Below are 27626 nucleotides of genomic sequence, written 5' to 3'. Positions count from 1 at the left end.
AGAGGGAGACCCTGTCTCTAATAATAATAATAATATCAATAAATAATTAATGATCAAAAGCTTTACACCTAAAATCAGGAGAAAGACAAGGATGTCTACTCTCTCCACTTCAACAATGTACTGAAGATTCCAACAAGGGCACTTTTAAAAGAAAACACGATGAAAGGCACTGAAGTTATAAAGGAAGCAGTACAACTATCTCTATTTGTGGATGGCATGACCTTGAATGTAAAAATTTTAAGGAATCCACTAAAAACTACTAGAACTTAAAAATGAGTTCAGCACAGTTGCAGGTTACAAGATCATAAACAAAAATCAATTGTAGTTCTACCTTGCAATGAACAATACAAAAATAAAATTAAGAAAACAAGTTTAAGCGAAATAAGCCAGGCACAAAAAGACAAATAGCACATGATCTCATTCATTTGTGGAATCTTAAAAAAGCTGATCTCATACAAGTACAGATTAGAATAGTGGTTACCAGAGGCTGAGGAGGGTAGAGGGAAAAGAGTGGGGTGGAAGAGAGGCAGAAAGACTAGTTAAAGGGTACAAAATCACAGTTAAATAGGAGAAATAAGTTCTGTTGTTCTATTGAACAGTAGAATGACTATAATTAACAATATTGTGTTATACATTTCAAAATAACTAGATGAAGGATTTTGAGTGCTCTTACCACAAGGAAATGATAAATGTTTGAGGTGATTAATATGCTAAATACCCTGATTTGATCACTGCACAATGTATACGTCTATTGAAACATCACACTGTACCCCATAAATAAATAGAATTATTGTGTGTCAATTAAACATAAAATAAAACTTAAAAAAGAAAACAAGTCGGCCGGGCGCAGTGGCTCAAGCCTGTAATCCTAGCACTTTGGGAGGCCGAGACGGGCAGATCGCGAGGTCAGGAGATCAAGACCATCCTGGCTAACACGGTGAAACCCCGTCTCTACTAAAAACTACAAAAAACTAGCCGGCGAGGTGGCGGCGCCTGTAGTCCCAGCTACCTGGGAGGCTGAGGCAGGAGAATGGCGTGAACCCGGGAGGCGGAGCTTGCAGTGAGCTGAGATCCGGCCACTGCACTCCAGCCTGGGTGACAGAGCAAGACTCCGTCTCAAAAAAAAAAAAAAAGAAAAGAAAACAAGTCCATTTACAGTAGCATAAAAAAAAATTCAACACTTAGGAATAAATTTAGCCAAGAAGGTGAAAGGTGAATAAATTTAGCCAAGGAGATGAAAGACTTGTCAACAATATTGGGTGTGGGGACCTTAATGTGTGGGACCACAACTTGTACACTGAAAACTACAAAACATTGCTGAAAGAAATTTAAGACCTTTAAAAATGGGAAAACACTTGATTTCATTGATTGTAAGATTTAATATTGTTAAGATGGTAATACTCTCCAAACTGATCTATAGATTCAGTGAAATTCCTATTAAAATTCTAAATACCTTCTGTGCAGAAACAGACAAGCTGACCCTAAAATTAATACTAAAATGGAAGTAACTCAAAATGGTCAAAACAATTTTGAAAATGTGGAACAAAGTTGGAGGAGTCATACTTCCCAATATCAAAACTTACTACAAGGCTTCAGTTACTAAGATTCTATGGTACTAGAATAATTGTAGACATACAGACTGATGAACAGAATTGAGAGTGTAGATATAAACCCTTATATTTATGGTCAATTGATTTTTGACAAGAGTGCCAAGCATAGTCTCTTAAACAATGGTGCCAGGACTACTGGGTATCTACATGCAAATGAAATTGGACCCCTATCTCACACTACATACAAAAATAAACTCAAAAGAGATCAAAGACTTACATGTAGAAGCTAAAATTATAAAACTCACAGAAGAAAGCATAGGTGCAAATCATTGTGAACTTGATTAGATAACAATTTTTATATAAGACACAAAAGCACAAGCTATAAAAGAAAAACTAGATAGCTTGGACTTCATTAAAATGAAAAACTTTTGTACTCAAAAGACACTATCAAGAAAGTGAAAAGACAACCCATAAAATGGAAGACAACAGGCCAGGCGTGGTGGCTCAAGCCTGTAATTCCAGGGCTTTGGAAGGCCGAGATGGGCGGATCATGAGGTCAGGAGATCGAGACCATCCTGGCTAACACGGTGAAACCCCGTCTCTACTAAAAAACACAAAAAACTAGCTGGGCGAGGTGACGGGCGCCTGTAGTCCCAGCTACTCGGGAGGCTGAGGCAGGAGAATGGCGTAAACCCGGGAGGCGGAGCTTGCAGTAAGCTGAGATCCGGTCACTGCACTCCAGCCTGGGCGACAGAGCAAGACTCTGTCTCAAAAGAAAAAAAAAAAAAAAATGGAAGACAACAATTGAAAATCATATATCTGTTAGGGACCTAATACCCACAATACATTAAAAGTCATATAACTAAACAATTAAAAATATAAATAATGTAATTTAAAAAGAAGAAGGGACTTGAATAGATATTTCTCTAAAGAAGATATACGAATGACCAATAAGGACATGGAAATACGTTCGACATCATTAGTCATTAGGGAAATGCAAATAAGAACCTCGATCAGGTACTACTTGACACTGTGAAGAGGAAGAAGGGACCCCCATCCCAAACTTAGGTTAGACGTTGAGACTGATTACACACACCAAGAGGGTACAAGAAAGTTTAATACTTACCTAAATGAAGATTTTCTGGTAGAGAAGGTCAGGCTTCCCAAGCAGGTAAGAAACGGCTTGACAGAACAAGGAAAGGAGACAAGCTTGGGTTTTCATTGTGGTTAGGGCCTGGTGTAAGGCTTCCTATACACATGAAGGAGCTTCCATAATTTGAATCTTTTCCTGATCCCCAAGGAGGGAGCAACCAGAGCTTCTTATCAGTTTGCCCCGATGTGGGGCAGAGGGGAAGAAGGTGAAGCTTAAAAAAATGTCAGCAAACTTCAAAAAATAGACTCAGAATCTTACAATTCACCCCTGATGCTTGTCTAATGACTGAACTGTGCCATGTTCATTTAATTAAATATACATCTGTTTAATGAAGTCAGTATGGTGCTCTGTAAGTCCTGCAGAATGAAGTCTGTAAGCAAAGTAAATGTTTTGTTGAATTCCTTCCTTAAGCCCAGCACTGTATATTCTAAGAAACAAAATGGGTGCCTTCGTCACTATCAATGATGCCTCAAATTCTGAAGGAAAATAAGGAGTCTCTTGGTGAGACCTTATGTTTGACCTTTACTATGTGAAGATAAATGTGTTACCTTGATTTACATTTTGGGTATCTGTGAGGTTAGAGATTCTCAGAGTTCTTTCCCCAAATGGGGCAACTCTTAGGCAGTGGCTCAAGAGCCTGTAAAAATGTGCAGATGGGGCCAATTGTTGGCTAGGGCATACAGTGCTAAGGTGAATGCCTGAAGTTTGGCCAACTGTACTGAATAAACCCTGTGTTCCTGTCCTTATCAGAAGCATCTTTGTTAAAGAATGAAAAGCATAAGCTCTCCAGCAAACTCCATTGTATACAATGCTTGTGGTGTCATCCATAAATTGTACAAACCATTGTTTTTCACGCCATTTGATCTCAAGGGGCTCTGCAGGTAGCCCCAGGGTCTGGGAGAGGGGTGACGGGCCCCCCAAAACCATGGTATTTAGCAAGGAACTAAGGACGGGAGGCTACCCCTTCCTCCAAGTGGTATATGACAGAAGACCCAGGTTTTTCTCCATCTTGTGGCAAAGAGGCCTCAGTAGCCATGCCCAGCTTGCAGTGCCATGGCTTCCATGACCCAAGGCACAATAGGCAGCTGGATATTGAGGGTCACAGGCTGAGGGATTGTGATAGTCTCTATTTCTAAGACAGCCCGCTATGCAGCTAGCGATTGTCACTCTAATGGTGTACAGAACAAGTCCAAGGATGAGTTTCTTGCATCAGAAACCCTTGGCAACTTATGGGAATGATGGATGGTCCAGAGAATGTAGGAGAAATGAGGAAGTTGCTAAAATCTCTATGGTGAAGCGCATCTGGGGTCACTAATGATATTGTCGTTAGTGACTTAATTGTCGTTAGTGTCATATTGCAATTTTGACAGGTTCCAGAGTCTTTTGTTAGAGGGGATCCCCATTCAAGATGAACTGATATGTAAGAAATAGCGTAAATGGGCTTCAATAAAATTTATAAAACAGGAATGTTTTGTCTCCAGAACACAAATGAGCCTAAAAGAAGTTGTGGGTGCAGGTCGGACGCGGTGGGTCAAGCCTGTAATCCCAGCACTTTGGGATGCCAAGGCAGGTGGATCACAAGGTCAGGAGATCAAGACCATCCTGGCTAACATGGTGAAACCCCGTCTCTACTAAAAACACAAAAAACTAGCCGGGCGTGGTGGCGGGCGCCTGTAGTCCCAGCTACTCGGAGGCTGAGGCGGAGAATGGCGTGAACCCGGGAGGCGGAGCTTGTAGTGAGCCGAGATCGCGCCACTGCACTCCAGCCTGGGCGACACAGCGAGACTCCGTCTCAAAAAAAAAAAAAAAAAAGAAGAAGTTGTGAGTGCTGACAAGGCCAATAGCTGCTTTTCTGACAGTATCAGAGACAAAATGGTCTTCAGTTTAGCAAATAATGTGTAGGTATTGAAAAGTGGTAGGACCTTGCACTACGTGTGGCACAATGGCCATCCCATTTTATGAGCAATTTTGTGAGTATCTGCATTTCCGGAATGAGTGTGTCAAATGAATCTCCTCAGGGAAGGACGTCATCAATGTAATGTCACACCTGTACACCTAGAAAAAGCTCGGTACAGTTAAGATCTTGCCAGCAAAGATAGTGTACAATGGCAAAGCTGTGGAGGTATCCCATGAGTAGCCAGGTAAATGTTTATTGTGTCCCTTCAGAGATGAACGCAAACTGAGACTGAAAGGCTGTTGAAACAGGCAGTGAACAGAACATATTAGCTAGCCAAATCTATAATAGCAAAATATTTACCAGTCACAGACTGGATGGAGTCAGTAATGTCAACAATATTGGCTATGGGGACCTTAATGTGCGGGACCACAACATTAGCATTATGGTAATCCATTGGGTTCTATTCATTTGAAGTTTAAGAACAGGCCAAATTGGGTTGTTAATGGAGAAGACATGGGGATAATCACCCTTTTACCAAATAGGCTTTGTATCATGAGTTTCCGTATTTGTTGACTTATTCTAATTTATAGTGGGCTGTATTAACCTATTTTAACTGGGGTATAGTCCTAGGGATCTCACGTTGTCAAACGGATTCACGTGTGCTAAATACTTAATTTTATCATTAAATTTTGTCTCTAACTTAAATTTTATCATTGGATCAGAGTGCTCATACCCACTATGGGATATTTTAAGGCAATGAATGGTACAAATGTGAGGAATTCAGGCAAGGCAATAGTTCTGATAGTTAATGTGAGGTATACTTGCTTATCTCTTTCCTGTTCAGGAACTCCCCTTAGGTTACAGGAGGCACCTTGATTAAATATAGTGGGATCCTGACATATAACCAATTTAAACCCCAGTATTAATTAAGGTCGTGAAGTTTTGCCACCCACTCCATTTCAACACCAATCAGCACCCTTTTATCTTTTTGCTCTTTTAGTAAAATTTTTCTGTAAATTCTGGATTCTAATTGGGCCAAATTGTGGATCTCCGTTTCTGTTTCCTCATCCTCTCATAGCTGTTTTTTTTTCTTTCTTTCTTTTACAATCATGTGTCACTTAGCAATGGAGATACATTCTGAGGAATGCCATGTGTCCTTAGGTGATTTCATCACCGTTATGTGAATATCACAGAGTATACTTACACAAACCTACATGGTATACACTACTACACACCTGTGTTATATGGTATGGACTATTGTTCCTAGACTACACACCAGTACAGCATGTTACTGTACTGAATACTATAGGCAATTTTAACACAATTTGTGTATCTGTATATTTCTGTATCTGTGTATCTAAACCTACCTAAACATAGAAAAGGTACAGTAAAAATATGGTATAGAAGACAAAAATACGGCCAGGCGCAGTGGCTCACGCTTGTAATCCCAGCACTTTGGGAGGCCCAGGCGGGCAGATCACTTGAGGGCAAGAGTTCGAGATCAGCCTGGCCAACATGGCGAAACCTCACTCTATTAAAAATACAAAAATTAGCTGGGCATGGTAGCAGGCATCTGTAATCCCAGTTACTCGGGAGGGTGAGGCAGGAGAAATCACCTGAACCCAGGAGGAGGAGGTTGCAGTGAGCAAAGATCGCACCATTGCATTCCAGCCTGGGCGACAAGAGTGAAACTCCATCTCAAAAAAAAAAAAAAGACGAAATACGGTACACTTGTTATTAGGCACTTACTATGAATAAAGCTTGCAGGACTGGAAGTTGTTCTGGGTGGGTCAGTGAATGAGTGGTGAGTGAATGTGAAGGCTTAGGACATTACTGTACACTACTGTATACTTTAGTACACTTAGGCTACACTAAAATCCTTTTTTAAACATTTCTTTCAATAATAAATTAAGCTTAGCTTACTATAACTTTTTACGTTATAAACTTTTTAAAATTTTGTAAAGCTTTTTGACTCTTGTAGTAAAGCTTAGCTTTTAAAATACAAACACATGGCCGGGCACAGTGGCTCACATCTGTAATCCCAGCACTTTGGGAGGCCAAGATGCGTGGATCACCTGAGGTCAGGAATTCGAGACCAGCCTGACCAACACGGAGAAACCCCATCACTACTAAAAGTAAAAAATTAGCCAAGCATGGTGGTGCACGCCTGTAATCCCAGAACTCTGGAGGCTGAGGCAGGAGAATCACTTGAACCCGGGAGGCGGAGGTTGCAGTGAGCCGAGATTGCACCATTTCACTCCAACCTGGGCAACAAAAGCGAAACTCCATTTAAAATAAAAATAAAAAATAAAAAACTGTACAGCTATACAGAAATACTTTCTTTCTTTATATTATTATTCTATAAGCTTGTTTTAAAACTTTTCTTTTTATTAAACTTTTTTCTTAGAAACTAAGATACATCCAAATTACCCTAGCCCTATACAAAGTCAGGATCGCCAATATCACTGTCTTCCACCTCCACATCTTGTCCCACCAGAAGTTCTTCAGGGGCAATAACACACATGGACCCGTCATCTCCCATAAGAATGCCTTCTTCTGGAATACCTCCTGAAGGACCTGCCTGTGGGTCTTTTACAGTTAACTTTTTTTTTAATAAGTAGAAAGACTACATTCTAAAATACCAATAAAAATTATGGTATAGTAAATACATAAATATGGTTGTTTTTTATCTTTTTTTCGAGACAGGGTCTCGCTCTGTCACCCAGGCTGGAGTGCAGTGGCACAATCTTGGCTCACTGCAAGCTCTGCCCCCCAGATGCAAGCGATTCTCATGCCTCAGCCTCCAGAGTACCTGGGACTACAGCCGTGCATCACCATGCCCAGCTAATTTTTTTTTTTAATTTTTATTTTTTTAAGAGAGAGGTTTCACTCTGTTGGCCAGACTGGTCTCAAACTCCTGACCTCAAGTGATCTGCCCACCTTGGCCTCCCAAAGTGCTGGGATTACAGGTGTGAGCCACCACGCCTAGTTGTTTTTTTATCATTATCAAGTGTTATGTACCATATATAATGGTACTTGTTCCAGTTTTACACGACTGGTACTACAGGCTTCTTTACAGCAACATCACCATAAATACGTGAGTAATGCGTTGCACTATAATGTTACAACAGCTATGACATCACTAGGTGATAGGAATTTTTCGGCTCCATTACAGTCTTATGAGACCACCATCCTCATATGTGATCTGTTGTTGACCAAAACATCACAATGCTGTAGATGACTGTACTTCCTTTTTTTGTTGCTGTTGTTACCGGATATATTTCTGGGGGGTCCCTACCCTGCTCGTATTTATAAATGTCTTCCTGCAGAAAGTCTCAAATCAGCACTGTCATTGTAAGGGGCCTCCCCAAAGGCAATGGTGGTCATGTAAGATTAAAGGACTAGGAGCTTTATAGGATTGAATTACCCCTTTCTCCGTGCTACAGGGGTGCCACTGATGTTTTTCCCTATAATCCTGAAAATCAGGATCTTTGTTGCAACAGAAGCACAGGTGGTGGTGGCGGCAGTGGCAGCGGCGGCGGCGGCGGCGGCAGCTGCAGCAACAGCAATAACAACGGAGGTATTTAAGGGTCCTAGTGAGTCATTTGTGCTTAGGAGTCCAGACCCCAGCAAGCCACATAATAGCTGTTTCTTTTCTCTTTTCTCTCTCTTTTTTTCACTTCCTGATGACTGCTCTCAAGAGCGACCACCCAATGGGCAGTCAGCTGTCAGGGTCAGAGCCTAACTGAGACACAAAACCAACTAGTCATAGACATGGTTGTCCTCCTGAGCCTAGCGTCAGTCACAGCTTTACGTTAAGATACACAAATAGGTCTAGGCTGAATCAGACACATGATCCAGGGCTACTTTAAGGATCCCATACTACTGTTCCTAAATGTCAATTAAATTATCTAAACTTCCAAGTTAGCTAAATCTATAAGAGGGGTTCTACAGGAGTCAACAATACAACACAGCACAGCACAACTAAAAAACCTAGCTAGCCTTGCAGGCTCAATGTTTATGCTTGCCATCAGAACCAGTTAGTGAGCCAAAGTAATCAAGGAAAGATATTCCCATCCCCCCATGATGGCTGTCATTATCTGAGCACCAAGCTCACTGTGCCACCAATTGTTCTTGCCATGCTGCAGAAGAAGGAGGGACCCCACCCTAATTTTGATTCCAATATTCAGATTGCTAACACCTCACACACAAAGAGGGTATGAAAATGTTTACTACTTACTTACATAAATGATGCATTTCTGGGGACGGCAAGGCAAGTCTCCTAAGCAGGTTAGAAAAAGCAAGGAAAGGAAACTAACTTGAGTTTTTACCGTGGTTAAAGGATGAGGCAGGAGTGAGGGTTCTTTCATACAGGAAGACACTTAATGATTTGAATCTCTTGCTAGCTCCAAAGGAGGAAGCACTCATACTTTCTGATCAACTTGCCCAGTTGTGGAGCAGAAAATGAAGAGGGAGAGGTGAGGCTTAAAAGATGTCAGCAGTTGGCAGAACGTGGTGGCTCACACCTGTAAGCCCAGCACTTTGGGAGGCAGAGGCGGGTGGCTCACCTGAGGTCGGGAGTTCAAGACCAGCCTGACCAACATGGAGAAACCCCGTCTCTACTAAAAATACAAAATTTGTCAGGCGTGGTGGCACATGCTTGTAATCCCAGCTACTCAGGAGGCTAAGGCAGGAGAATCGCTTGAACCCGGAAAGTGGAGGCTGTGGTGAGCCGAGATGGCACCATTGCGCTCCAGCCTGGGCAACAAGAGCAAAAGTCTGTCTCAAAAAAAAAAAAAGATGCCAGCAGTTAAATATTATATTTTAAAAATTAAGAGAGATTCTTTAGTATATATACTCACCGAGATGGTTGTAATTAAAAAGAGGAAAATAGCAAGTGTTAGCAAGGATGTGGAGAAACTGGAACCCTTATACATTCCTGGTGGGAATTTAAGTGGTAGAGCCATTTTGGAAAACATTTTGGCAGTTCTTCAAAGAGTTAAATATAGAGTTACTATCAATTTCACTCCTAGGCATATACCCCAGAGAAATGAGAACATATGTTTGCACAAAAATGTATACCAAAATTCATAGCAGCATTATTCATAATAGCCAAAAAGTAGAAACAACTCATCTGTCCATCTACAATCTGATGAATGAATACATAAAAGGTGGTATAGTCATACAATGGAATATCTTTCAGCCATAAAAAGGAATGGAAATACTGAGACATGATACAATACGGATAAACTTTGAAAACACCATGCTAAGTGGAAGAAGCGAGACACAAAAGGCCACATATTGCAAGGCTCTAATTATATGAAATGTTCAGAATAGGGAAATTCAGAGAGACAGACAGTGTATTAGTGGTTGCCATGGGCTGGGAGAATGGGGACTGGGGGTGACTACTAATGGGTATGGGATTTCCTTTAGGGGTGATGAAAATGTTCAGGAATTAGATAGTGGTGATGGATGCACAACCTTGTAAATATACTTTTAAAATCACTCAATTTTATACCTTAAAATGTCCATTTTTATTTTTTGTGCATTATATATTAATTAAAAAGTAGAATTGCTAACAGAAAAGAAGAAAGCATGGCAGAATTAAAAAATATTACCAGATAAGCCAGGTGCAGTGGCTCACACCTGTAATCTCAGCACTTTGGGAGGCTGAGGTGGGCAGATCATTTGAGGTCAGGAGTTCGAGACCAGCCTGGCCAACATGGTGAAATCCCATCTCTACTAAAAATACAAAAATTAGTCGGGCATGGTGGAGAGTGTCTGTAATCCCAGCTACTCAGGGATTTGAGGCATGAGAATTGGTTGAACTTGGGAAGCAGAGATTGCAGTGAGCTGAGATTGCGCCACTGCACTCCAGCCTGGGCAACAGAGCGAGACTCGGTCTCAAAAAAAACAAAAACAAAAAAACAAAACATATTACCAGGTAAACAAAAATGGGAGGAATTTGTTGTTACCAGACCCGCCTTGCAAGAAATACTAAAAGAAGTTATTTAGACTGAAAGGAAATGAGTCCAGAATGTGCTATGAATCCACACAAAAAACAAATAGCAATGGTAAGGGCAATTATGAAGATAAACATAATAACAGAATAATAAATATCTCTTCTCTTAACATGTTTAAAAGTCAATGGCATAAAACAATATCTATAAAATTATTTGTTGGGCATAAACATATAGAAATTTAATACAACACAAAAGAGTGTTAAAATGTAATGAGCTGTTAACCCATGTAGCAACACGAGTGAATCTCTTTTTTTCTTTTGAGACAGAGTCTTGCTCTGTCGCCCAGGCTGGAGTGCAGTGGCACCATCTCGGCTCACTGCAAGCTCCGCCTCCCAGGTTCATGCCATTCTCCTGCCTCAGCCTCCCAAGTAGCTGGGACTACAGGCGTCTGCCACCACGCCCGGCTAATTTGTTTTTGTATTTTTTGGTAGAGACGGGATTTCACCGTGTTAGCCAAGATGGTCTCGATCTCCTGACCTCGTGATCTGCCCACCTTGGCCTCCCAAAGTGCTGGGATCACAGGCATGAGCCACCACACTCGGCCACCAGTGAATCTTAAATGTATATTTTAAGTAAAAAAAGATAGTCTGAAAAGAAGACATACTGCATGATTCCATTTATGTAACATTGTTCAAAAACAAAATCATAGAGCAAAAGGATCACTAGTTGCCAAGGATTTCGTGAGGGAAGTAGGGTTGTCCAGATGAAGTACAGAGTATACTTTTTAGGTTGGTGAAATTATTCTGTATGACACTGTAGTGGTACGTGATGTTATCCATTTGTCAAAACCCACAGAACCTTACAGCACAAGGAGTGAACCTTAATATATGTAAATTTTTCAAACATCAAGGAATAACGGGCTGGAATGCATCTGGCGACAAAAATTTTAACTGAATTACAGATGTATGATAGAACCTCCCTAAAGATGGTAGAAAGCAAAGACACCACAGTAGGTAACTTTGGAAATGAGTAGAGACTGTAAGAATAAAGACAAAAGAAACTACACAAGTGCTACACTATAGTTGGTAATGTTGTTTTTCGTGGAGTATTAATTAATAATTCTGAAACTGCAATACATGCATACTGGGATTGAACAAATAAGTAAATGGATGGTGAGTGGTGGGAGCAAGGTTTCTCACTGGAATGAGGGGTTACAGATAAGAAAGTGGGGAAGGCTAGAATAAACTATGTTCATGGTACTGGATTAGAATCAGAGTCTCAGCTTAAGATAAAGATGGAATATACATATACATTTATAAATATATGTGTATACATGATTAGTACACATATTTCCTAACTCTGTCTGCTGAGAGGCCTAGAAGCACTGGCACACTGATAGCAATGAGTACACCCAACACCTGGATCTTTGTGTGTAACACCATACTCTAATAAAAGAAATCAGGGCTCTTGGAGAAATGGCTAATTCTAGGGCTGGGCATGGAATATACAATATGAGCCTGGTGTATCTTGTGTTCCAGAAAATAAGGAAGTACTCAAAAAACAAAACGACGGGGGTACGTCAAGAGACACAAGAGTGAATCTAAAATTGCTGCAATAACCAAAGCTGGAGCAATTTTTTTTTTCTTTCTTTGAGACAGAGTCTTGCTCTGTAGCCCAGGCTGGAGTGCAGTGGCATGATCTTGGCTCATTGATGCCTTCGCCTCCTGGGTTCAAGCAATTCTCCTGCCTCAGACACCTGGGTAGCTGGGATTACAGGCATGCGCCACCACACCCGGCTACTTTTTGTATTTTTAGTAGAGACGGGGTTTTGCCATGTTGGCCAGGCTGGTCTCGAACTCCTGACCTCAAGTGATCCACCTGCCTTGGCCTCCCAAAATGGTGGGACTACAGGCGTGAGCCACCGTGACCTGCCCAAAGCTGGAACAATTTGAGCAACAAAATAAATAATGTAGTACTGGACTATAACTCAAAGTACAAAATAAATATTCATGGGTCAATATCGATATGGATAAATGACTGGATATGTAAATGGAGGACAGAAGTCAAATCCCATGTAGAGAAAAATTCCAAACAATTTATCTAGCTACTGCCCTCCTCCCCCAAAAGGAAATGCATCATACCCATCCCTTAAGTTTTTAGGTTGGTGAAATTATTCTGTATGACACTCTAGTGGTACGTGAGGACTGCACATAGTGGCTTCCCTGCAAAGAGTACAGAATGGGAAGGTGAAAAAAAGGTGATTTTACAGTGGAATCACCTGGCAAACACTACCCCAGCCCAGTGCTCAAGATTCATCTCATCATGGATAAGTCATGTTCACAAGATGTCCTCAGTATTATGTAATAAGAATAGTACTTTATATCTGTGCCCTTTAAAAAACAAAACAAAAACCCATATGCTAGTCTAATCATGATAAAAATATCAGACAAACTCAAACTGAGGGACATTCTACAATCTAACCAATACTCAGAACTGTGAAGGTCATCAAAAACAAGGAAAGCCTGAGAACTTGGCATAACCAAGGGTATTCTAGGGAAATATGATGACTAAACGTAAATGTAATGTAATATCCTGGAAATTTTTTTATTTTCTTTTCATTTTTTTATATTGTATTTAGTTTTATCTACATCTCTTTTTATTCATTTAATTTGAAACTATCTTTAAGCAACTTTTAAACTACACAAATTATTTAATAAACACATTTTTATGCCTTTCTTTCCTCACCAAAAACATATCTTGCTTTTCTTTTTCTTTCTATTTTTTTTTTGAAGGGGGGGATAGGGTCTTGCTCTTGCCCAGGCTGGAGGGCAGTGTCACAATTACGGCTCACTGCAGCCTTGACCTCCCAGGCTCAAACAATTCTCACAACTCAGCCTTCTAAGTAGCTGAGACCACAGGTGTGTGCCACCATACCCAGCTAATTCTTTTTCTTTTTTGTAGAGACAGGGTCTCTCTATGTTGCACAAGCTGGGCTCAAACTCCTGGCTCAAGCAATCCTCTTGCCTTGGCCTCCCAAAGTGCTGGGATTACAGGTATGAGCCACTGCTCCCGGCCTCAAATTTTTGTTCATTAACAAATCTAAATATATTTAGCTTTTCTATACCATTTAAAAATAAGATGCCAAAGTATATCAACTTATAAATTTATGCTTAATAATTAATGTTTAGTATTTTAACTTAAATGACTCAGGCATTTTATGATTACTTAATTAAATATTAACATGACTTTAAGATTTTAAATTACTGAAAAAGAATTTTGAAACTATGACACAGGTACCCTCCCTCATGTCTTCTCCAGTCATCCTGAGTCTTAAGTAGCCATGTGGCACCCAGGATGGCTAAGGAGGGCAGGGCCCCAAATTTTTTAAATAAGGAAATCTGAATAAAGTATGGACTTTTGTTGATAACAACATATAAATATTGGTTCATCAGTTGTGAAAAATGTACATTAGTAACTTAATATGTCAATAACAGCAGAAACTGAATATGGAGTATAGAGGAACTATCTGCACTGTCTTAATAATATTATTGTAAATCTAAAATAAAGTTTACTTTAAAAATTACATATGTGGGCTGGGCGCGGTAGCTCACGCCTGTAATCCCAGCATTTTGGGAGGCCGAGGCGGTTGGATCACGAGGTCCGGAGTTCAAGACCAGACTGGCCAAGATGGTGAAACCCCATCTCTACTAAAAATACAAAAATTAGCCAGGCATGGTGGCGGGTGCCTGTAATCGCAGCTACTCGGGAGGATGAGGCAGAGAATTGCCTGAACCTGGGAAGCGGAGGTTGCAGTGAGCCAGATCATGCTATTGCACTCCAGCCTGGGCGACAGAGGGACACTCCGTCTCAAAAAAAAAAAAGAAAGAAAGAAAATTACGTATATGGCTTACATTATATTTCTGTAGGACCATACTGCTCTAAGCAATCTCATTCACCCCTGTAGTTTCAACTATCTTTTCTATGTCACTAAATAGCTAATGTTTATCTTCACCCCAGATCCCCCTCTTAAACTCCAAACAATATGTCTAACTGCCAATCAGACACATCTGTGTGGTTATCCCACAAACACATGAAAGTGGGTATGACCTCCCCGTCCTTTCTTCAATGGCACCATATCTTCTGAGTCACCCAAGCCAGAAACAAAAATAGCATCATCCTAAATTCCTCCTTTGCTTCCATATGTAGCCATCTACATCTTACTCATTCAATCAAATTAATATTATTTTTGTCTGTCTTTTCTTTATACCCAATACCTTGAAGTATAGCATCTTTCCATTTGAATCAAATTGATTCAAAGATGCAGTACCTGTTTTTCTAAACAAAACCTTATCCAAGGGCACATTGAATAAGCTATATAACAGAGTAATTCTTGTTGAGGCACAAGCAGAGAACCCAGAAACCTGACCACTTTGTTTCCCTTGTTTCTGGAAAGGCTGGAGGAGCAAAATTTGGAAAATCACAGCTCTATGCCTAACTCAAAATTATCTGTATTATATCACCCTTGATTTCTCTGGAATACTAATTATTTATCTATGAAGCAGAAACGGTATTACCTAATTTACGTGCTTGTGTTAGAACCAGAGATAGTATTCTCAAAGCATGTAATATGGTGTTAAACACGGCCTATAGTAAAAATAAAACTGGGGGCCAATTTGTAGTAACAGCAAACCACAAACGCTTTCAAACATATAGAATACGTTACCTTGCTCAATGGGAACGGAACTTTCAGTTCTAATTCAGTGACCTTTCTAGAATGATAACCAGATCACGACATTCCCCCATTTAACCCTCTCTCCATTGAGTTCCAGCCTATTAGCATAAAAAAGACCCTCCATGACCTTACCCACTGCCTACCTCTCTTACCACTCTTCACCTTCTTCTTCTATTAACTCATACCATCTTTCAATATCTAGCACAGATGCTATCTCCACCCAAAAGACTTCCCACTACCTGCACACTGCAGTTAGAATACACTCCTCTGTGCTTCCACAATATAATGCTATTTATCTGTATAACTGTTGTTTACATGTTCCTCCTTCACACTAAACTGAGAGGTCTTTGAGGGCAGGTCTTTGTCTGACTCATCTAAATATCCAGGATCTTGTTTGGGGCACAGCTGATGTCAATCAAAATAATTACTAAGGCAACTGCAGCGCTAAATCTCCTTAGTTTCCTAAAGATCTCAGAGTCAGTCTATATATTCAGGCCTCAACTAGAAGATAACAGCCATCTGAAGCCTGGAAATCCTAAATGGAAAGGAAGCGGGGATTTGGGCTGGGAACCCAAAACTCTCCAAGAATTAAGTATGTTCTGTATCTTCCCCCTAGGAAGGTAGGCAAAAGGCAAGAAAAGGGCTGCTATTGTTTGGATACAGTTGTCTTCACCAAAACTCATGCTGAAAGTTAATCCCCAATGTGACAGTGTTGGAGGTGGGGTCTAGTGGGAAGTGTTTGGGTCATGGTGGCGGATCCCTCATGAATGGCTTGGTGCCATTCCCACAAAAGTGAATGAGTTCTTGCACAATTAGTTTCTGTGAGAGTGGGTTGTTATAAGACCACGGTGTCCCTCAGGTTTTGTCCCTTCGCCTAAGTCCATGTCCCCCTTTGACCTTCCCTATGTTATGATGCAGCACAAAAGCCCTCACCAGAAGCTGAGCAGATACCAACACCATGTCCCTAGAACCCAGCCTGCATAACCATGAGCTAAATAAACATCTTTTTTGAAATAAACCACCCAGCCTCAGGTATTCTGTTATAACACTAAGCACACTAAGGGACATCTCTTTGACAAGAAAGAGAGATTTGGCTAAAAAGGATGTGATTTTTTTTTTTTTTTTTCTGGAAAGGTGGTGCAAAGGATTGTGATCTGAACATAATTTCACATGCCTGGCCCCATACTAGAAGAAAACAAATTTAAAGGATGGGGATTTGGAAAATGGTCATGTTTCAAAATGATGGCCAGGATACTGACTGCTACAAAATTCCGGATACTGACTGCTGAAACTCATTAATTGAACAGTCCTGCAAAGTGATAAGATGGAAGTCATTTTAAATTATACCTTTACTTAAAAGAATAGAGTTACCTGTGCAAGAGTAGGATTGGCATAGGTTACGAAGACATGTAAACCTGAGTTTTAATCTCAGTTCAGCCTCTAACAGACTGTTGTATGTGTTGTATGTGTCACTTCATCTTGCAGTCAGTTTCCACCCCGCACAGGGTTGTTGGCACGATTCAAGATAACTTATGAAAACTCCCTGATACAGCGAACACAATGCATCTTCAATATCCAAGTATATGCTTATATTTGTTCATGTCACAACATATACAATCATTTCATGGCATACTGGGTAAAATGGAAGAGGCTGCTCTTCTATGAGGGTTAACTAAAGTGATACATATTATAGCATAAATTTAACCACTTATAGAACTATTCCTTTCTATTTGCCCCCTTTCCTTAGCTTCACTAGACCACAGAGTAACCTCTAAATTGCCCATTACTTTAGGTACTTTCAAGCTCAAGGCTAAATGGCATACCCAGTCAGCTACTTTACATGGTCTAAATGACCAATGGCCACTTGCTCTCTGGTCCCACTTACAGGTTTTTTTTTTGTCAAAATTCAGTTCTTAACATGGTCTCTTCTAGGAAGCCTTCTCTGAGTCCTTAAGATAGGTTAGAGGACCTTCCTCTATGTCTCTACTGCCAGCACCACACCTTGGTCTCTCCTCTAGCATAGCAGTGCTGTTGCAATGTCTATGTCTACCACACTCAGTTGAAAACATGCTTAAGTCAATTACATGCTCTCATTATCCAGCTAATCATCAGTATGTTTTTAATTAATTGACTGATTAATTAATCATCTATCTTTTCTAAGACTTATCAATCCATCCTAAGGCTTGCAATCTATCTTCCCCCCACTGCTCTCACATCACATCTGACATTCTCAGACAGTGTATGTTTTCCTTTCTCACCTTCTCTGACTCCCTGCTTGTTCACTCACACTTCTTGCCTTTCAGGACTCTGGGAACATATTATTCTCATAATAAAGAAAACAAATAGAGAGAATGAAAAGTAGTAATCTACTCCGACTTCCCCTTTAATCTACTGTTTCACTGCTCTCCTTGCCACCTGGAATCTTTTCTTTGTGACCTCTAGAATCCCCCTTCTTAAAAAATAAGCTTCCCCACATTCTTCAATGATTTATAGAACACCGCCTCACCTCCTGGCCAAATATGAGATGTGGTTCCCTCCTAAGCCTAGTGATTCTCCCACACTCACGGTCCCAAAATTCCCAACTGGTAAACCATAGCCCTCCAGTAAATCATAAACCTGTGTTTAACATACTATTCATGCAGTATCTGTCAGATGGATAGCCTCAGGTGCAACATGCTGTAAAACGTAACAGGTATAGTATAATGTCCAATTTGTAATAAAGAGATGACATGTTTTCTGGAACAACTTTGCCTTGTGAGTATGTAAGGGGCTGTAATTATGGTATTAAACAGGTTGACACAAATAGCAGCCAAAGGGTGAAGGGAGATGAAGAGCCACAATAAATATGCCACTATTTTTAATGTCATATCTTGAAAATTCAGATTCTTAACACATATAAAGCAAAATTATAGTAAAAAATAAAGAAGCAGTGAACTAAAACATGAAATAGGCATCTCCTAACTGTAACTATGCTTTAATATTAATGAAATAACTAAAAAATATGGTCAGGTCCAAGAAGTACATTCAATACTAATTTTAATTAGAATTTGGATTGTTTCATTATTAGATTTAAAATAAAAATCAACAACACATACATACAACATTTGACATCTTCATGTCTGCGGGTAACAGACTATTTTGTCAATCTTCTGAAAACTGAAAAACTTACACAATTATGTTCCCATCATAATCAACTACATATATGCCTTTCCTTGACTATATCAAGATCCCCCCTACCTCTTCCAGTTTGCTGACTGGAACACTCTTCATTACTCTTCTACCTTCAAACCTCATTTACTCATCCACTATCAAGCATTATCTTCCCTTTCCAAAGCATTTTGGGATGTCCTTCTGTGCTCCTACAGCCTGTCACCCCATTTGCCTATGCCCAGAGTATGCTCAATGTCTGAAGAGTATGAACACAGTATTGTTCACTGCTCTTTAGACACTGCCTATTTGCTCATATCCACACTAGAATGAGTCTTCTTCAAGGATAGGAGACCAGTCAGGTTTAACCTCATATTCCCTGTGCCCAGCATAAGACCAGATACATGATAGTAAGCATTCTATAAATTTTTGCTGGATGAATGACTACATAAACAAATGAAAGCCATGTTTAGCAAATTTTCAATAAAATGCTGCAAGAGTCATTCAAATGCATTCACAATAGCAGGGAAAAGAGCACAACAAAAGATCAGGTAGCATGACTTTTAAAATAATAATCCCTTGAGTATTCCCATCTTAGTTTCTAAATACCAAGGTTCACTGAAAAACTACATGGTTCCTTGTAAAATTGCTAATTCCAAGGGTAGGGCAGGGAGTGTACATGATAAGCCTAAAATAGCTTACGCCAAAAAGCAAGGACGACAACAAGGACTAATGAGATAATGTGAAAAAAACATAGAAGTTAAACAGAAGGGGCTCCTAATTTATAAGATGACACTGTTTAAGCATTAAAAAAATGACCACAATGGGTGGATACACTTAAAATACATAAAAATCCATGAATTCCTAATGATATTAAAGAAAAGAGTGGTGGTTGCTAAGAAACCAACTCATTACTATGAACACTGATAAATGAAAAAAGCAGCAGCGGCAGCAGCATGTATCTTGATTATTACAAAATATACTTCAGGACAAAAAATAGCTGATAAGGAAAAAGTCTTCTTTATAAAGTAATTCCAGTTAATAATGCAGAAAGATTGAAAGAATTAAATATCACCATTTTTCAACCTCTACAGAAATAATGAATCTAAACAATTATCATCAATGGCTGCTAAAACCAACAGAAGAAAGGTTGGTAGGAAAAGCTACAATGGAGAGATCAGCCTGACAATACCCTGAAATGACAAATCAATCCCAGCACCAATTAAAAAATTAGACATGATAAAATACAATAGAAAGTAAACAGCACTGCCTAAAATGAGTCTTTCTCTTAAAAAATAATCAAAATTGAATCTAATCAAGCCCCTAGCTCTAAATGCCAGTAAACAGGAAACACGAAGATGAGAAAACAAAATAAATGCCACCTCAAGGAAGCAATCACCTAAATCCAGATAATGAGACAGTCTATAGAACTAATGATGATATAGTTTCTTGAATTAATCAATGACCTTTTAAAAAGGAGACCAAGGGGCCGGGCGCGGTGGCTCACACCTGTAATCCCAGCACTTTGGGAGGCCGAGGCAGGCGGATCACAGGGTCAGGAGATCGAGACCATCCTGGCTAACACAGTGAAACCCCGTCTCTACCAAAAATACAAAAAATTAGCCAGGAGTGGTGGCAGGCACCTATAGTCCCAGCTACTCAGGAGCCTGAGGCAGGAGAATGGCGTGAACCCGGGAGGCAGAGCTTGCAGTGAGCAGAGATCACGCCACTGCACTCTAGCCTGGGCGACAGAGCTAGACTCCGTCTCAAAAAAACAATAATAAAATAAAATAAAATAAAAAGGGGACTATGCAAGGGCTTTATAAGCCTTAAGAGAAAAACATCCATTGGCAATAAACGGTCCTTGTTTGGATACTGACTTAACAAAGCTACTGTATAATTATAACTTTAAGGCAATTCACCAGACACAGTGGCTCAGGCCTGTAATCCCAGCACTTTGGAAGTCTGAAGCGGAAGGACTCCTCGAGGCCAGGAGTTCGAGACCAGCATGGGCAACATATTCGAGAGCCCATCTCTCTATAAAAACGAAAAAATTTAGGGGCAAGGTGTGGTGACTCACGCCTGTAATCCCAGCACTTTGGGAGGCCAAGACGGGAGGATCAAAAGGTCAGAAGTTTGAGACCAGCCTGACCAACATGGTGAAACCCTGTCTCTACTAAAAATAACAAAAAAATTAAACGGGCGTTGTGGCACACACCTGTAATCCCAGCTACTCTGGAGGCTGAAGCAGGAGAATCGCTTGAACCCGGGAGACGCAGGTTGCAGTGGGCCAAGATCGCGCCACTGCACTCCAACCTGGGTGACAGAGCAAGACTCTGTCTCAAAAAAAGAAAAAAAAAAAATTACGCTGGGCGTGGTGGCTCAGGCCTGTAATCCCAGTACTTTGGGAGGATCAGGTGGGCAGATCACCTGAGTCCGGAGTTTGAGACCAGCCTGACTAACATGGAGAAACTCCGTCTCTACAAAAAATACAAAATTAGCCAGGCATGGTGGTGCACGCCTGTAATCCCAGCTACTTGGGAGGCTGAGGCAGGAGAATCACTTGAACCCGGGAGGCAGAGGTTGCAGTGAGCCAAGATCACGCCATTGCACTCCAGCCGGGGTGACAGAGCAAGACTCCATCTCAAAAACAAAGAAAAAAGGAATTACTGTTTATCTTACTAAGTATAATAATGACGTGGTGGTTACTTAATGCACGTATGACTTAGGGATACATACTGAGTTATTTACCTGTGTAATGACATATCTGGGATGTGGAAAAAAATGGGTGATAACAGATAAAACAAAACTTGCCAGTTTTGGCAAAATGTTGTTAATTATTGAAGCTGGAGAATAGATACATGCATGTTTACTTTACCATTCTTTTTTCTAAGGCAGGGTCTCACTCTGTCGCCCAGGCTGGAGTGCACTGGTGCAATCACAGCTCTCTTCAGCCTCAAACTCTCTGGCTCAAGTGATCCTCCCACCTCAGCCTCCCAAGTAGCTGGGACTACAGGCACGTGCCACCATGTCCAGCTAATTTTTAAATTTTTTGTGGAGATGAGGTCTCACTTTGTTGCCCAGGCTGGTCTAAAACTCCTGGGCTCAAGTGGTCCTCCCACCTCGGCCTCCCAAAGTGCTGGGATTACAGGGGTAAGTCACCGTGCACAGCCAATTTTACTATTTTCTACTTTGAATATATTTGAAAATGTATGTAACAAAAGAGAAAAGACCCAGAAGCCAATGTGAATGTGAATGGGCTCCCACTTGCCATGATTGGACAGTTGGAAAAACAGAAGAAATAATGACTGCAATGGATTGAAAAGTACTAAATATATAAATATTCACAAGTTCAACAAAGGAGAGAATATAGCACCAATAAAATCCCCAAAAACTTAACAATATATTAATCTAGGTTGGATGATAGTTTTAAATACCAGCTTGCAAATTTGAAAAGATTAGGTATTCATTAATATTAGGGAATCATTAATTTTCCTTAGTGAGATAATGGTGATTAATTACTACAAAGTAATGCTAATATTAGGAGATGAACACTGAGATATTTAAGGGTGATGTGTCATGATATCTGCTCCCTAAACTGATCTGTTAGATGGTATCTCAATAAAAATGCCAAGAAGAATGTTTGGGGAAACGGACTAGCTCTAAAACGTATTTGGAAAAAGACCAGGAATAACCAAGGCATTATTGAAGAAAAAGAACAAAAGTGTAAGACTCACATAACCATACGTAAGGTATGTTGTAAAGTTACATTAATTAAGACAGTGGTATTCATACGAGGATAGACAAACCCAACTGAACAGAATTCAGAACTAAATCAAATTATTGATTTATATATTTTAGTTAATGAAAATGATGGCACTACAAAAGGAAAAGAATGATCTTTTCAGTAAGTGGTTTGGGGTTGACTGAATGTCCACTTCAACAACAAGAAAAATGGGCCTTTACACATACCCATACTCACAATATACACAAAAATCAATTACAGATTATAAATATAAATATGAAAGGTTAAACAATAACACAGCCTAGGAAAATACCTTCATTACCTTGGGAAATATAAAGGTTTCCTAATCAGTACAAAGGAGCACTAACCATAAATGAAAAAAAAATAATGAAGGGAATGATATTAGAATTCAGATATTCAGTTCATCAAAAGACACCATGAAGAGACTGAAGATACAAGCCACTGAGATTTGTAATACATATATCTGACAAAGCATTTACATCCTTAATATAGAAAGAGCTCCTATAAATCAATTAAAAAAAGTTAGCCCAGGAGAAAAAGTAGTCAAAAGATTTGAACAGGCACCTCATAAAAATTATCCAAAAGACTAACAAACTTATGGAAAGGTCCATCATCAGAGAAATGTGAAATAAAACCACAGTGAGATACCATTCATAACCATTAGAATAGCTACCAAAACAAAGACAAGTGTTGGCAATATTCTAGAGCAATTTCCACTCTGAAAAACTTCTGGCCGGGTGCAGTGGCTCAGGCCTGTAATCCCAGCACTTTAGGAGGCGGAGGCTGGAGAATCACGAGGTCAGGAGTTCGAGACCAGCCTGATCAACATGGTGAAACCCCATCTCTACAAAAAAAAAAAAATTAGCTGGGCGTAGTGTCAGTCACCTGTAATCCCAGCTACTCGGGAGGCTGAGGCAGGAGAATCACTTGAACCCGGGAGGCAGAGGTTGCAGTGAGCTGAGATCACGCCACTGCGCTCCAGCCTGGGCGACAGAGCAAGACTTTGTCTCAAAAAAAAAAAAATTCTGTTTGGAGTGTTCTCATACAATCACCTTGGAAAGCTGGCTGGCAGTATTTACTAAAATTAATCATACACATAACCTATGATGCAGCTATTCTACTCTTAGGTATATGTCCAACAGAAATGTGTGAATATGTCACCAAAAGACATGTACTAGAGTGTTCACAATACTATTTGGAAGCTGAAAATGGAAACGACAAAAATGTCATCTACAATAAAAGGGTAACTACATTGTGGTACATTCATACAATGGAATAGCAATGAAAATAGAGTAATTACTACTACACTCAATGACATGGATGAATCTCGAAAACAAATTCTCAAGCCAAAAAATTAACACAAACTGTGTTACTTTTTAAAGTTTAAAAACAGACAAAATTATTATTATACAGTGACAGAGGCCAGGATTGTGATTAATTTGGAATAGTAACAAATAGGGAATACATTTAGGGTCTTTCAAAATTTCCTGATCTTGATGCTGGTTACACAGCTGAGTTCACTTTGTGAAAATGCTTTGAGCTGGCCGGGTGTGGTGGCTCATGCCTGTAATCCCAGCACTTTGGGAGGCCGAGACAGGTGGATCACGAGGTCAGGAGTTTAAGACCAGCTAGGCCAACATGGTGAAACCCCGTCTCTACTAAAAGCCAAAAAATCAGCCAGGCGTGGTGGCACACGCCTGTAATCCCAGCTACTCAGGAGCCTGAGGCAAGAGAATCGTTGGAACCCAGGAGGCGGAGGATGCAGTGAGCCAAGATTTCACCACTGCACTCCAGCCTGGGCGACAGAGCAAGACTCCGTCAAAAAAATAAATGGCCGGGCGCGGTGGCTCAAGCCTGTAATCCCAGCACTTTGGGAGGCCGAGACGGGCGGATCACGAGGTCAGGAGATCGAGACCATCCTGGCTAACACGGTGAAACCCCGTCTCTACTAAAAAATACAAAAAAACTAGCCGGGCGAGGTGGCGGGCGCCTGTAGTCCCAGCTACTCCGGAGGCTGAGGCAGGAGAATAGCGTGAACCCGGGAGGCGGAGCTTGCAGTGAGCTGAGATCCGGCCACTGCACTCCAGCCTGGGCGACAGAGCAAGACTCCGTCTCAAAAAAATAAATAAATAAATAAATAAATAAGTAAATAAAATGCTTTGAGCTGTACACTTATGATAATGTGCACTTTTCTGCATGTATTTACATTTACTTAAAATAATGCCTGCAAGTGTCAAATGGTTCAGCCAAAATAGATCAAGAAATAGATGGATGGATGGATAAATCGATGGACGGATGAATGGATGAATTGATGGATGGATGGATGGATGGAGAAAGAGAATGAGTAATAGAGAGAGTGAGCTAATATGGCAAAGGTTAACAGTTGTTGAACCTAGGTCCAGAATATAAAAGTTTTCATTGTACTCTTCTTTCAACTTCTGCTTAATTTTTTATTTAAAAATATTCTGGTAAAAAGAGGCATTATCCATGCCTCTCAGAGCTTAATATTTGCAATTAGGGAGTAATTCAAGCACCTGATATGATCTAAGTTGTAAAAGAAGCACAAAAAATAAAACTTCTATACCAAGATTGTTTTATAAAATAATAAAATATTCTGTGTATTTTCTATTTCTCATTAAGAAACAGAGACAGAGAGAACCAGACCAGGACTGAGTGTCTGAAAAACCTTAACTCCATAAACTGTACCACAGTTTAGCAAGTTACTACATACCTCCTAGTCTTGGTTTTATCATCAGTAAAATGACAATGATAATACTGACCTTAGAGAATGGTTTTGAACATTAGGGAGAAAACCATATTTTAAAGTTTTATCTGTTATAAACAAGCACTGAATTCATTTCACTTTACCATAGCAAATATTTATGGACAACATATTATGAACACATAGTGATAAGAGCAGCAAAAGAGATAATCATATATGCCGTGGGTTAGCACACAATGCACCAGCAATCAACAAACTGACGATGAGGTGGGTATGGAGAGAGTGATATGTCTTACTAAAGAGGCTGACAAGTCACCTAAATGGTAGCAAGAAGTTAGCCAGAAGGAAGGGAATATGAGAAATTTATGTGAATGGATCAAGTTATCTGAGTATGCAGAGCGTTGAATTAATACTATGCAGAAAAGTGACCACTAGGGGAATGGGAAGGTGGGGGCGAGTTAGGAAACAGAGTGAACAAATGCAGAGACCATGACACAAATCTTGTTTTCCCATTAATATCTGCATAGTGTGTGCCCTCACTTCCTTCAGATCCCTGCTCAAATATCACCTTACCAGTGAAGCCTTCCTGCCCATCCTATCTAAAATAGCAGAGCCCCTCCACATTACAACCTATTATGTATTTATCTCTTTTTTTGTTTTTTTCTTTTTTATTTCTTCATATCTTTTTGTTTTGTTCATTTATTTTAACACCAGTGCTACTTGCCAAAATATATTGATTATATATTAAGTTATTGTCTGTCCCCCAGCTAAAGTTTAAAAGACGTTGTTTTTGTTATCCACTGTTGTATCCTCAGTGCTGAGAACACTGTCTGGCAAATAAAAATTATTGAATAAAAAATTATTGAATGAATGGATGTTTGCACAGTGGGCTGAAACAAGTATGATAATATTTAAATGCTGTGTAATAATGATTTGAATAGAGTATAAAGAGACATCAGCAATACTCTTTGGAAAAGTTCCTAAGTGTTTTGGTGTCACAAAAGCTCTGCCTCATTGCTTATTCTTAAATAAAAACTGTACATGGCCTAGAAAAGATAATCACCCCTTATTTTGGCAAGCATAACACACAGGAAGGAGTCAACTGCTTGTTCAAAGAGAACTTTGGTTAAATTCCTCGTTAGATCCTGATAGAGCCTGGAAAACACTGATTCTCACCATAAATTTAATGATCATTTGGTAAAGGCAAGAATAAGTTGTGATTATTATTTAATAACTAATGTTCTCACAAGATAAATTTGACATGGTAACAAATGTAATAGAAAAGTACATTTCACATTGCAATAAATAGATTATGTAATACTTACAAAGCTCTGAGAAAAAGTCTTTGTCTGAAAAATGTCAGCTTGCTGTTTCATGTTGCTATCAGAGACCAGAAAAGAAACTGCATAATAAACTCAACTCATATAAAGTAATAAATTTGTGATTCCTCCGCTAAGAGAAGTTTCACAGGGGATGGGAAAGCTTACGCTGAAGCTGACACCAGGTTATAGGTATAATCCACTATGTCTGCCCCCCAGAATTTGAGGATTCAATTCTATGGCAACAGAAAAAAATAAATGCAATGTGTAGAAGACTGAAATCTGTGCAATAGTATCTAAATGATGTGTAATTTTGTTTAGAGTTAAAAAAATAAAAAAACATAATTTGGACAAGTACCCATGTCTCTTAGGGCTCTAAGGTTTCTGCTTCTTTGCTTATACTTTAAAAGAACCAAAAAAAAAAAAAAGAAAAAAAAAAGCCTTGACCTTGAAGTCACACCTACTGTTGCAAAGTACGTAATTTATTGGTCTCTGCGGGAGGGGAATAGGAAAGACCAAAGGCCAGCAGGGGGAGTAAAACAGAGTGTAGGAAGGGGCTTGCAAAGAGTCGCAGGTTAAAAGGATGGGCGGCAGAAGGCGGAGGTGAGAGGTAGGAGGTAGGAGAGACCTGTGGTAGAGGGAATGACCCTGGCTCAGACCAGAGAAGAGGATCCGGGATAAAGAGGAGAGGTTAAGTATGACCGGGAGTCAAGCGGATAAAAAGACCACAAGAGTCAGGAGGTGGGGCAGGAGCGGGCCCCCCATCTCCGGAGGAAAAGGGAGGACATAGTGAGGAGATCAGAACCACAGGCGCCAGAAGCATCCATCATACAACGTACGCGGGGATGAATTCTCCTTTCCACCCCACGTTGAGGCACAAAAGGACGTTTCCCTGGAGTGTATGGGGATTTATTTGTGAGAATTACCAAGTCCCTTTCTTTACACTCACCTTGACGAAGAAGGCAGCGACGATGGCGTGACCGGAAGTGCTGTCCTCTTTTGTTTGGCGGAAGCTTTAGCTTCTGCAGCCGCCACCCCCTCCTTCACTTCAGGCAACTTCCTGTGCCTCTCTAGCAAGCTCTGCAATGCTCTATCTCATTGACTCCCTCAATAGATGAACACATACATTGTGATGTAAACCGGCTGGGAGAGAGAATCACTAACTTTTTACAAATCCTAATTCTAGTCGTGCCAGGAACTGCAGTATCTCTGCCAAATCCCCCATGTACAATTCGCCACCTCTCCTTGTTGATTCGCCTTAGAAATATCTCCCTTCATCTTAATCCCTTAACTCAGGCCTCATTTTCTCTGTCTTGGACGTCTACAGTCACATATTTTCCAAACTGATTTACTGTTTTCTGGCACACCACTTTTAAA

At 40.1% G+C, this 27626-nt stretch overlaps 1 protein-coding gene across 1 annotated transcript in view; it reads right to left on the bottom strand.

Annotated features, from left to right (window-relative positions):
• Nucleotides 1-27309, bottom strand: part of MAGED1 (MAGE family member D1) — a 109391-nt gene extending 82082 nt beyond the window's left edge. The window contains exon 1 of the mRNA XM_030933785.1: nucleotides 27199-27309. The gene's annotated coding sequence lies outside the window, so the exon portion shown is untranslated. The remainder of the gene's footprint in view (nucleotides 1-27198) is intronic.
• Nucleotides 27310-27626: the final 317 nt, after the last annotated feature.

This window comes from Rhinopithecus roxellana, chromosome 7 (assembly GCF_007565055.1).
Source record: "Rhinopithecus roxellana isolate Shanxi Qingling chromosome 7, ASM756505v1, whole genome shotgun sequence".
NCBI lineage: Eukaryota > Metazoa > Chordata > Mammalia > Primates > Cercopithecidae > Rhinopithecus > Rhinopithecus roxellana.
Note: the sequence above shows the minus strand (reverse complement) of the source record. Positions and strands in the feature narration are given on the sequence as shown.